General features: G+C 44.2%; 1 pseudogene; it reads right to left on the bottom strand.

The window, feature by feature from the left end:
* Positions 1 to 1,317: 1,317 nt before the first annotated feature.
* Positions 1,318 to 2,361, bottom strand: LOC150003100 (immediate early response 3-interacting protein 1 pseudogene; annotated as a pseudogene).
* Positions 2,362 to 10,000: the final 7,639 nt, after the last annotated feature.

Here is a 10,000-nt window from a genome sequence, read left to right as displayed (position 1 = left end):
ACATAATTTTTCAATTTCTAGTTCTTCATTCTCTGGCAATCCTATAATTCAAATGTTAATTCTCTTATAGCTGTCCCAGAGGTTTCTGAGCCTCTCCTCATTTACCTCACTTTTTGATTCCTTTCTCTGCACTGATTGACTGTTCCTTCCCTATGTTCTGTTTTGTTGATTTGATCCCTGGTTTTCCTTTCCTCACCACTTGTCTCGTATGTATTTTTGTTCATTTCAGCATGACTACCCTTCATTCCTTCCCTGTCTTGATTAAGTCCCGCTGTTAGGTTTGTAAGCTGCCTTATGACTATACCTGTGAACTGAGCCTCAGAAAGATTTTCTACTTGTTCATCGGTTAAGTCCCGTATTTGCTTTTGGTTAGCTGCATGATTAGTATTTCAATCATTAATTCTGCCATTCTGACCATTTTGTTTATCTTTCCTTCTTGAGCAGGGCACTGTCACACCTCCTATATTGGGCGGAACCCCGTGTACTGGTCACAACCCGGTGACCCTTCTCACGACACTGTGGTGCTTTGTGTGAGGGCAGGGATCCAAGATGGATTCCTGCCATTACTCTCCGCTGAGAGACTGGTAGCCTCCTCCTCCTTCTCCAAGCCCTCTGGGCCTCACAGTCTGAGACAACGGGGGTCTGCCTTCCCAGGCATTAGAGTCGTGAGTTGACAGGTCTGGTCTGCAGCCAGGGTTGGTTCCTGGGTGCTTCTCTCCTCCCCTTAAATATGGGTGTCTGTGCTTACTGGGTCCTGCTGCTTGTTGCTGCAGCTGCCACCTCCAGCACAGCTTGATCTTTCAGCCACAGCTTCGCCCCTCCTGTCTGTCCAGACGAGCACCACTTATTTGTAACTTTATATGTTGGACTTCCATGTAGCTTTATTTTCTGGAACTTCTGGTTATTTCTGGTTTTGTGGTAGTTGCAGTCATTCTTAGTTGTGGAGGGAGGCAGAACGTGTCAGTCTAGGCCTCCATCTTGGCTGGAAGTCCCTGTTTTTAATTTTATATGTAGTAATTACTTTTTGAAATCCTTTAAATTTTGTCTAGGAGGATAACTACTCTCCAAGAATCACAGCTGTCACAAGGAATTTCAAAAGTTAAAAAAAAAATTCATCCCTGAGAAGTGAGAGAAAAAGCTCTAAAAACACAGAAGTGACAGTCTTGCACCCTTTGAATAATCTTTACCGTACCATGTGCTTTTATTAACAGCAATCAAATGTATTCTAATCCTGGAGACTTACTGCCTCTGATGATCTGATCTTTTTGTAATGAAACTATAAGAGCAACATTTTAAAAAATAAGATAAACAGGGACTCTGGTTTTATCAGATTTACATTTTTGTCAAGTCCAAGGACAGCCAGCTAAGAAATGTGTGTTCCAATAAAGACCAAAGTAATAACTTCTGTTGGCATCTCTTCTTCTGAGTCTCCATTTCCCCCATGGATCTTCACCAAAATAGTAAAAGTAATAGAATTACAATGGAGTTTACTATTATCAATGGCACTCTCATTACGGTTCTTACAGATAGAATAAGGTTCATTAGCTGAGATTTAATTCCTGGCTCCTCTCCGAATCCGCCAATTCCCTGGTCTGTTCCCCAGCCAATGATCTTGAGGAAACGCTCCTCATGCAGCACCACAATAGCATTGACGCAGAGCAGGGCAGACTGCAGTAGCGAGTATAGGGTAAGGCCATGGTTGCCGGGAGCCTCCCCCAGGCCCAATTTAACATCTTGTCTTTTTATTATCAACAACAAACATGTGTTGAGCACCTGTTATATGTCTTGCTGGATTGCATGCTGGACATGTTTTTAATGTCTATTTAAGGAGGATTTTACCTGTAAGTGGTTTTCAAGGCCAATGAAAGAAAATTTAGTTGCATAGGAGGTTCAGGTATAGAGGACAAAGGGAGGCAGGCAGAGCAATATGCATGGAGATTTCCTTGACACTGAGTGTGGGGGAGTTTGCTCAGAACAGGAGGACCTCTAATCCAGCTGTGTATAGGAGTCAGGTAGGGGGGGTGTCCCAGGCAGCCATGGGCACCAATCCACCAACAGTTCTTACACCGGTGGCCATGAGGTTAGCAGTTATTTCCATTTGAAGGATTATTTCAGAAAGTCTATGTCAAATAAACACACACATTTTGACCAGGGCATATCCTAGATCTGTCAGTCAGGTTGGGTTTTAATGGTTACCCACTTCTCTGAGGACTCAGATCTTGTCCCCAAATCTCCTCCTCTTCTTCACTGGATATCAGGGTCCATAGAAGCACTGTTTCCTGACCCTGTACCCATTCCTATTTCTGAAGTAAGTAACCCCTGGATTTACCTTTGGGGAGCTATGGCTATGAGCAGCAGCATTACAATGACAAGGCCTATTAAAAGCTGTGATGTAGAAATTCAGAGTCTAATATATGAATCTACTGCTTTTGAGCCCTTACCAAGTGAGTAGACTTGGGCAAGTAACTTACTCTCTCTGAGCTCTAGTTTTCTCATCTATAAACAGCACCTGCCTCCTTCTGTGTATTAAGCGACTGAACCTATGTGCCTGGCACACACTAAGTATCAAACCCTTGTTAGTGATGATCATTCTTATCCTCCGAGTCAAGTGTGTTCTTGGGAGGAATGTTAGTCAACATGTCCTGACCATTCCAGGGGTTGGTCAGGCACATGACCCATATTCGGCCAATTGAATATTTCTCTTGGGAATTTGAATTTGATTCTAGTACTAAGTGAAATAACAGAAAAATTTATGGAACCAATTTATTCTGGGATGGTGCTGTGACAATGCTCTCCATGCATGTTTAACTTCCAGCTCCCTGGAAGGTTAGGTCCCTATCCTTCCCAAGACCTGCTCTGCAGGTTCTCCTTCTGGCCCTGAAAGCTATCCCATGCCCTTCCAACAGAGCCCTGTTTTTTCTAAGTTATTTAGAATCTTTTCCCATTGTTTGTAATCAAAACACCCTGGCAAACATAGGGACCCCTGGTAACATTGGGGACACTGTAATATTTGTGTCTTTGATTCAAGTACCCTGACTGATGTGCTTGGGCACATTCTCTGAAGTGAGAAAGGGCCAAAGCCTTATGATTCCTAATGTAACTTAAAAACCTTTGTCCAGTAGAGATGTGGTAGACAGCAGAGACTACTGACATCCCTTTTTAGTAAAGACTTGCTGGTCAACTGCATAAAAAATGACACCAATACTTAGTGTCATAAAACAACCATTTAATTTGTCCATAGATTCTATGGGTGAGAAATTGAGAGAGGACAAAACAAGGACAGCTTGCTTCTAGTCCAGAAGATCTGCTCCTGGAAGACTCCAGGGCTGGGGGGAATCATATGACAGCTCATATACTCCCATGATGGCATTTCTTGCTCTCAGCTGAGACCCCGGCTGGGGATGTGGCCAGAACTCCTACTTGTGCCCTCTCCCTGTGGCCTGGGATTCCTCACAACATGGTAGTCTGGTTCCAAAGGCCAGTGTGGGGAATCTGAGTCAGATGGAAGCTATATGACCTTTCATAATCTGGCCTCAGAAGTCACACATCGTTACTTCCCCCACAATCCATTTATGCTCAATTTCAAGGGGAGTTAAAATGGATGTTAGCTTTTAGTGGGGGAATGACTAAGTTCAGAAAGAGCATGTGAGACCAAAAATATTGCTTTGGTCATTTTTGGAAAATACAATTTGCTGTATGTATATTCCTTTAGAGAGAAAATAGAAACAGTGAGATTTGACTCAACAGAACTGCAATTTTGCCACTGAGGATGCAAGAAGGAAAATACAAATATCTGAATATGAAAGGGAAAAAATGCTCATTCACTCACACCTAGTGCCAGTGATGTCTCTTTCACCGAAAATCAATTCCTGGGCTTTAGCTTATTGTACCAATGTAGTTCCCCCAGCTCCCACTCATCCCTGAACCAGTCAACAGCCAAGGGAAAGAAAGTGTTGACTGGTTTATGACAGAATTACCTGTCCCTCAAAGGATGGCATGTCATTCCAGGGAAGGTTAAGGTTGGATATGTGACCAAAAATAGAGGTGCAAATTGCAAGAGAAAAGTAATGAATGCTGGGTAACCAAAAATACCAGAAAGTGTAGACCTCATCTACCTTAGTTTCTGGTACCTCCTTGCTCATTTTAGAAAGCTTGAGTCCCTCTTTATCCTTTCTACTCCATCCACCAATTTTCATGACCATTTTATTTATCAACTTCTTAAATCTTTCCAATCCATCCCCTTCCCTCAATTTCCATTGCTGATGTCTTCATCTTGCTCAGGCCACCCCCAAAGGCTTCAGTAGTGGTTAGATATTTTAACAGAAATTTAATAGAGTAATTATTAATTCTGTAACCAAAAGGATAAAAAGTAAACTCTAAGGTGTCCTATAGGTAGCAGTTGTAAGAAGCAACTAGCATTCTAGGGTTGAAATATGAAAGAGAAGTTGGATCTACTGAAACTTGAAAGCATGGACAAGGGGCTCCATGGAGCTGAAATTCAGACCCTCTAAAGAAGGACCCTGGTCAGCTTGGGCTAGTGTCTCCAAGCAGAAGCAATGATACTAGCTCTGCAAATATTACAACAACTGCAAATTGCTCCAGTAGAAGGTGGACAATTGATGCCAGGATGACATGAGGCTGGAAGATGCTATGAAGAATAGGAAGTAATTAGGAACAGAAGGCAGTCAGGAAGTGTGGCTATGCTGATGTAATGTGAGGAACTAGAAAGAGCAAGTTCTTTTTCAGTCCAGCCTTGCATATTCTTTTGAGTACCTGATATTGTCAGAGCCCAGCCAAAGTGGAAATGAGATTTGCAGATTCCCAACCCTAGGATCCTAGAGCAGAGTATGAAGGAGGAGCTGGGAAATGAAGGACAAGAACTAAATTACTGGCTTCCTAAACACTCCCCCTTTCACTTTTTATTTTCCAATCTATCTTCCATTTCCACTGCCTCAGCTAACACCCAAATACATTGTGGCTGGACCAGTGAGGGATTAATAGTAGTACCAGTAGGAAAAAGTGTGAGTGAGGTGGGGAGAGTATTTGCAGTCATGTTGAAAATGAAGGAAGGTACACTCTAGTAGCCAATACCATGTTCACGCTATGAGTGGAGAGTTAGATTTTGCAAAATAATTTTTGATGTCCTTGACAATTATTGGTTTCACAGGATTCCTTTTGCTTTGAATTTGCAAAATATTTAATAGTTGCTTAAGAGCTATAATCCATGAAGGCTAATATTTATCTGTACATACCTAAATAAAGTTTTATTACAATAACATAAGTCAAAACTGAGGTTTCTCCAGATACTTTTCTCTTTAAAAATGGTTCTATAACTACTCAAATTGATGAAAGAAAAGATGAGATCTCACTCATGGCCAGGATGCCCAATAGCCCTGACCCCACAGTCCCTTGGCCTAGAAGATAGGAAAAAGAGCAGAACCAAGAGCACATGTAAGGCAGAAATACTGTTTCATGTTTTGGATATGTTAAGAGCTAGCAAAGATTGAAAGGCCTAAGAAAGACATGGGGGCCAACTAGATGATATGGCTGGATAGGCAATTCAAGAACAACAGGCAGAGAAGTATCTGACACTTAAATATGACTCAGTTTTTAGAAATGTTGCTGCTAATTAACCTATCCGTATGGCTTCAATAAAGGAGCAGATATGCTGATAGGAAAAAGAAAAATAATGAGAAGAAGATGGACGATGTGGTGTTTGAGTTGGTCCTTAAAAGCTTGGAGAGGCTTTAAGAGATTCTGTGGTAAGGGTCTGCCAAGTTAAAGGAATGGCAATGAGCCAGGCAGGATGGACTGGATGGGGCCTATGCTACTTGAAGGAGTGGGAGATGATGCAAAAGGCCATAAAACACCATGAAGGTTATTACAGGTAAGGAACTGGGGATTTTATTCTGAAATAAGATTGGAGAATCTTTGCTGTTTAATGAGGGAGATAGGGGCAAAATCCAAATTTGTAATCATCATTCTTATTTTTCCATGACAATCAGATTCAGGGATGCTAGTGTCACCCCAGGATTACAGGGCAATTTAAACAGGTGTAGAGAAGCTATCCCTGTCCCTCCATTCTTGTCTATAAGGGAACATCACTTCTGTTTCCGTTCTGCAGTCAGCTCAGGGAAGAGAGGGGTTAACTCTATGTACTTGACTTTAATCAGGGGTCAAGTGCCTCATTTACATACAAGGGGGAAACCCCCCAAAATGGAATTTATTTATAAAAATTATGTATTTATTCTTACACGTTTAAACTTCAGTCACCTTCCAAGTACTCTCCGTTTGACACAATACACCTATCAAGATCAGGGAGGATGGGTGTTGGGTCCAAGACCTCCAAAGAGCAAGGTAGGCTCTGGTCCAGTGGCAAAGAAAAACTTCCATGGAGCCTTCAAGAGCTTTTGTATACTTTATTGATGCAGCATGGCCAAGAGTGCTGGCAGTATACTCTCGTGCCTGCTATGCAGTGCAATGGGTTTATATACACTTGTTACACAAAGGTGGCTTCTAGCCAAGTGGTTATATCACCTGCTGAATCAACTACTGGAACTCACATGCTGAATCAGCTAACCTCAAGTCACAATCCAGAAGTAGGCCCAACTCCATTTTGAAACCTTGGCCACATATAGCCAGGGCCTTCCCCTGACACTCCATCCCTATGTGGCCATGGATTTCAGACGACGGGTCTGCATGAGACCTGCTCCTTGTGCCCACAAACCACAGCAACAATATAAGGCACAGCATCCTACTACTAATACACCAGATAGGATGGTGAGGCTACCTAGGACCCAGTGTCAGGTGGTCCCTAAGGATTGCCACCACTTAAGTAAGGAGTCCTCTGTAGAAGCCTGAATACCTTGTACTTCCTTATCTACTTCATGGAGGGCATCTTGGATATCATCTTGATAATTATGGATGTACATGCAGCATTCTACATGCTGGAAGGCACAGATATCTCCTTGAGCCACTGTGAGTACATCTAAAGCCATGTGGTTCTGCAGAGCTACTTTCTGCATTTAAGTAGTCTCATCTAGCATCAAAACTAACGCATGACGAGTCTGGTTGAGAGCTTGAGTGACATGTTTAGCTAGTGCCTCCACCTATAATCTTACCTTAATGGTTCCTCTACCAGGAAGAAAGAGAGCTACTGAATAAAACCACCAGGGGGCTCATTTCTCACAATGCCCCCTGTGATAAACAGTATTCCAATTGGAAATAGTTGGGGGCAAAGTAGTCAATACTCTCCCCTGTATGTAGGGGCGTCCCCAAGTGCATCACCCCACCTACTGAGCTGGTAGATACGGCCATCCATGGCAGCCACAGATCCACAGACACCCAGCGGGGTGATCAGTGGGTTTAGTTCCCATATACAGGTGTCTGTCCCACCAAGTATTAGCGGCTGTGTGTATATGGTGAAATTGTATAGAGCTTTTGGTGTTCATTTCACATGCTGCTTGGCATTCCCTACAGGTTGCTCTTACAGCAGAGGGCTTGAACACAAAGGTCAACATGCTCAGCCAAAAGCCATCCCCAACCAATGTCAATGGCATATCCCACCCAAGGTCTGGGATTCCCATGGCTCATTCATAGGAGGGTTTTGACAGCATGCCGACAGGTAGTCCAGGCCATCAAGGTGCAGTTGTCCTCCTGTATCTGTTGCCACTCCATCAGGGAGGTAGGAGCAATGTGCTGGGGTAGTCCTCCTGCGTTGTCCAGAGGAAGTTCAGTGTAGACCCAGCAATGAGAGACATTGTACACCTGGGCATATGTATGAGCCCAGAAGGCTATTGAGTTTCCCAAGCTCAACCTGGTCAGAAAGAAAGATATGCTTTAGAAATCATGAGGGGGAGATCATGTCTCTCTGGTAAGATATAGACAATGCATTCATCCTAGACCAGCACAACAGCTGGCAGAGGTTTCTGCCCAGGGTGAGCATACCAAACCCTCGAAGGAACTGGCCAAAGGACTAAGCATATTTCCTCTTTCTTTCCAACCTTTTTGTCCTTAGGCAATGTTACCCGAATAGGCCTGGGCCAAGTGCACATCCAGGTGTGCACCTGCAAGTGTTGGGTGTGTCTGACACCCCAAGTCTGGACTATGGCAAGCCAATTTGGCTGCTCTGTCTCAAGGGACCATGACCATGTCCCAGCTTTCAACACATTTGGGCATAAAGTCCATGGTGCAGGTGATAAGAGACAAGCTGAGCCCACTTGTGGTGCACCACAGGGTCAATCTGCTTCCCACTAATGTGCTTCCCTTTACTACCAATTTCAAGGGGGAATAGCCTGTCCAATGAAGCTGCTCATTCAGGACTTGAAGGGCTAACAGCAGCCGATGAGCCCACCCCTGGAGGAAAGTTTCATGCAGTGCTAGAGCTTTCAGCTTCTCCTTCAGTAGTCCATTATATCGTTCTATCATACCTGTGGCCTGTGGGCAGAACAGTACATGCAGAGTCCATCTGATGTCTTCCTGCTCAACCAATTGCTGGACTGTAGACCCTGTGAAATGTGACCCTTGGTCACTTATAAAACTCAAGGATCATCTGTATCAGGCACATGGATACTCTAGGGCCTTAATCATATGTTGCTGATCTGCTCAGGTCACCAGAAAAGCAAACAAGAGGCCCGTATTAGTATCTACAGCTGTCACAGTGTATTGATAACCCTTATCCTTGGGAAGCAGACCGATGTAGTAGTCTACTTGCCAGTGTTGCAGGGCTGGTCTCCTCATTTCACCGTACCTTCCTGGTAGGGGAGGCAGTGCCGTGATGAGTGTAAATGGGAACAATGCTCACATTCATGGGTGATTGTCACCACTTCAGCCTCTATCAATGGCAAGCTATACCTTTGTGCTATTAACAATAGTGTTTTGGGGCCAATGTGGCAACAGCACTGATAGAGCCATTGGGCTGCCAGGAGAGACTAGGGAATACGTACCTTTGCCAAGGCATCAGCCTCATCGTTGCCCAGCAATGTAGGTGAAAATAACCCAAGACATGATAAATCATGGCCCCTACCTGGGAACCTCTTTCCCAGAGGTCCTTTTACATTTCCCTGCCCCACAAGAGCCATTGCCCAATCATCCAGTGTTTCAAGTGCCACTGTGGGAGCCATATACGGCCAAATTGTCTGTGTAAACAGTTATGGGTCCAGTCTCCCTGGTAAGGACCATCCACACTGCACAGAACTCAGCCCACTGGCTACTCTGACTAAGACCCATCTCATACCAGATAGTGTCTGTATCTGGCTGAAAGGCCACAGTCATCCAGGTAGGGGAATTTCCCCAACTGGAGCCATCTCTATACCAAGCATCCTTGGGTATTATGCCTTGGTCTTCGCAGTATGGGCTCAGGTCTATGGGCTCAGGCTTGAAAGGTGAACCCTCTGTCTGCTAAAATGTTATAGGGCCTAAGAGGGAAAACAATTGTTCAGCAAGTGGACTGCTAAAGAGCTCTAAGCACTGTTCAAGGTATGCCCCCCACTTAGCTAGGGTGGATGCTGTGACACACTTGATTTCAGGGTTTTCAACAATGACTTCACCCTTCTAGCAATTGGAAGAATGGTGCACACTATGATGTGCTGCTCCCCCATCAAGGTTTCACAGGCCTTCAGGGTAGCATATGAAGCTGCTAGCTGCTTTTCTATGGGTGAATAGCATACCTCAGCTCCTTTCCACAGTTCAGACCAAAACCCTAGAGACATCCTCCATTTCCCCTGGGCTTGCCAAAGGCTCTATCCATATCCCTAATTGTCAATCGAGACATCCAATTGAAATGGCATGGAGGGATCTATTACTTGTAGAGCCTGTACCTGGGCTACTGCCCATTTGGCTTCTAGAAATGCCCACTCTTGGGCCTCTCCCAATCATATGCAGAACCCTTCTTTACAAAGGCATACAAAGGATGGGCTAAGTGGGGTATGAACACTCTCCAATACCCCAACAGACCAAGAAAAGTCTGCAACTCCTTTACCATCATAGGATGGGAAGAGGC

The sequence above is a fragment of the Furipterus horrens genome, unplaced genomic scaffold (assembly GCF_987537825.1).
Source record: "Furipterus horrens unplaced genomic scaffold, mFurHor1.1.pri manual_scaffold_8, whole genome shotgun sequence".
NCBI lineage: Eukaryota > Metazoa > Chordata > Mammalia > Chiroptera > Furipteridae > Furipterus > Furipterus horrens.
The sequence above is the reverse complement of the archived record's forward strand: the minus strand, read 5'-3'. Positions and strand labels throughout refer to the sequence as shown.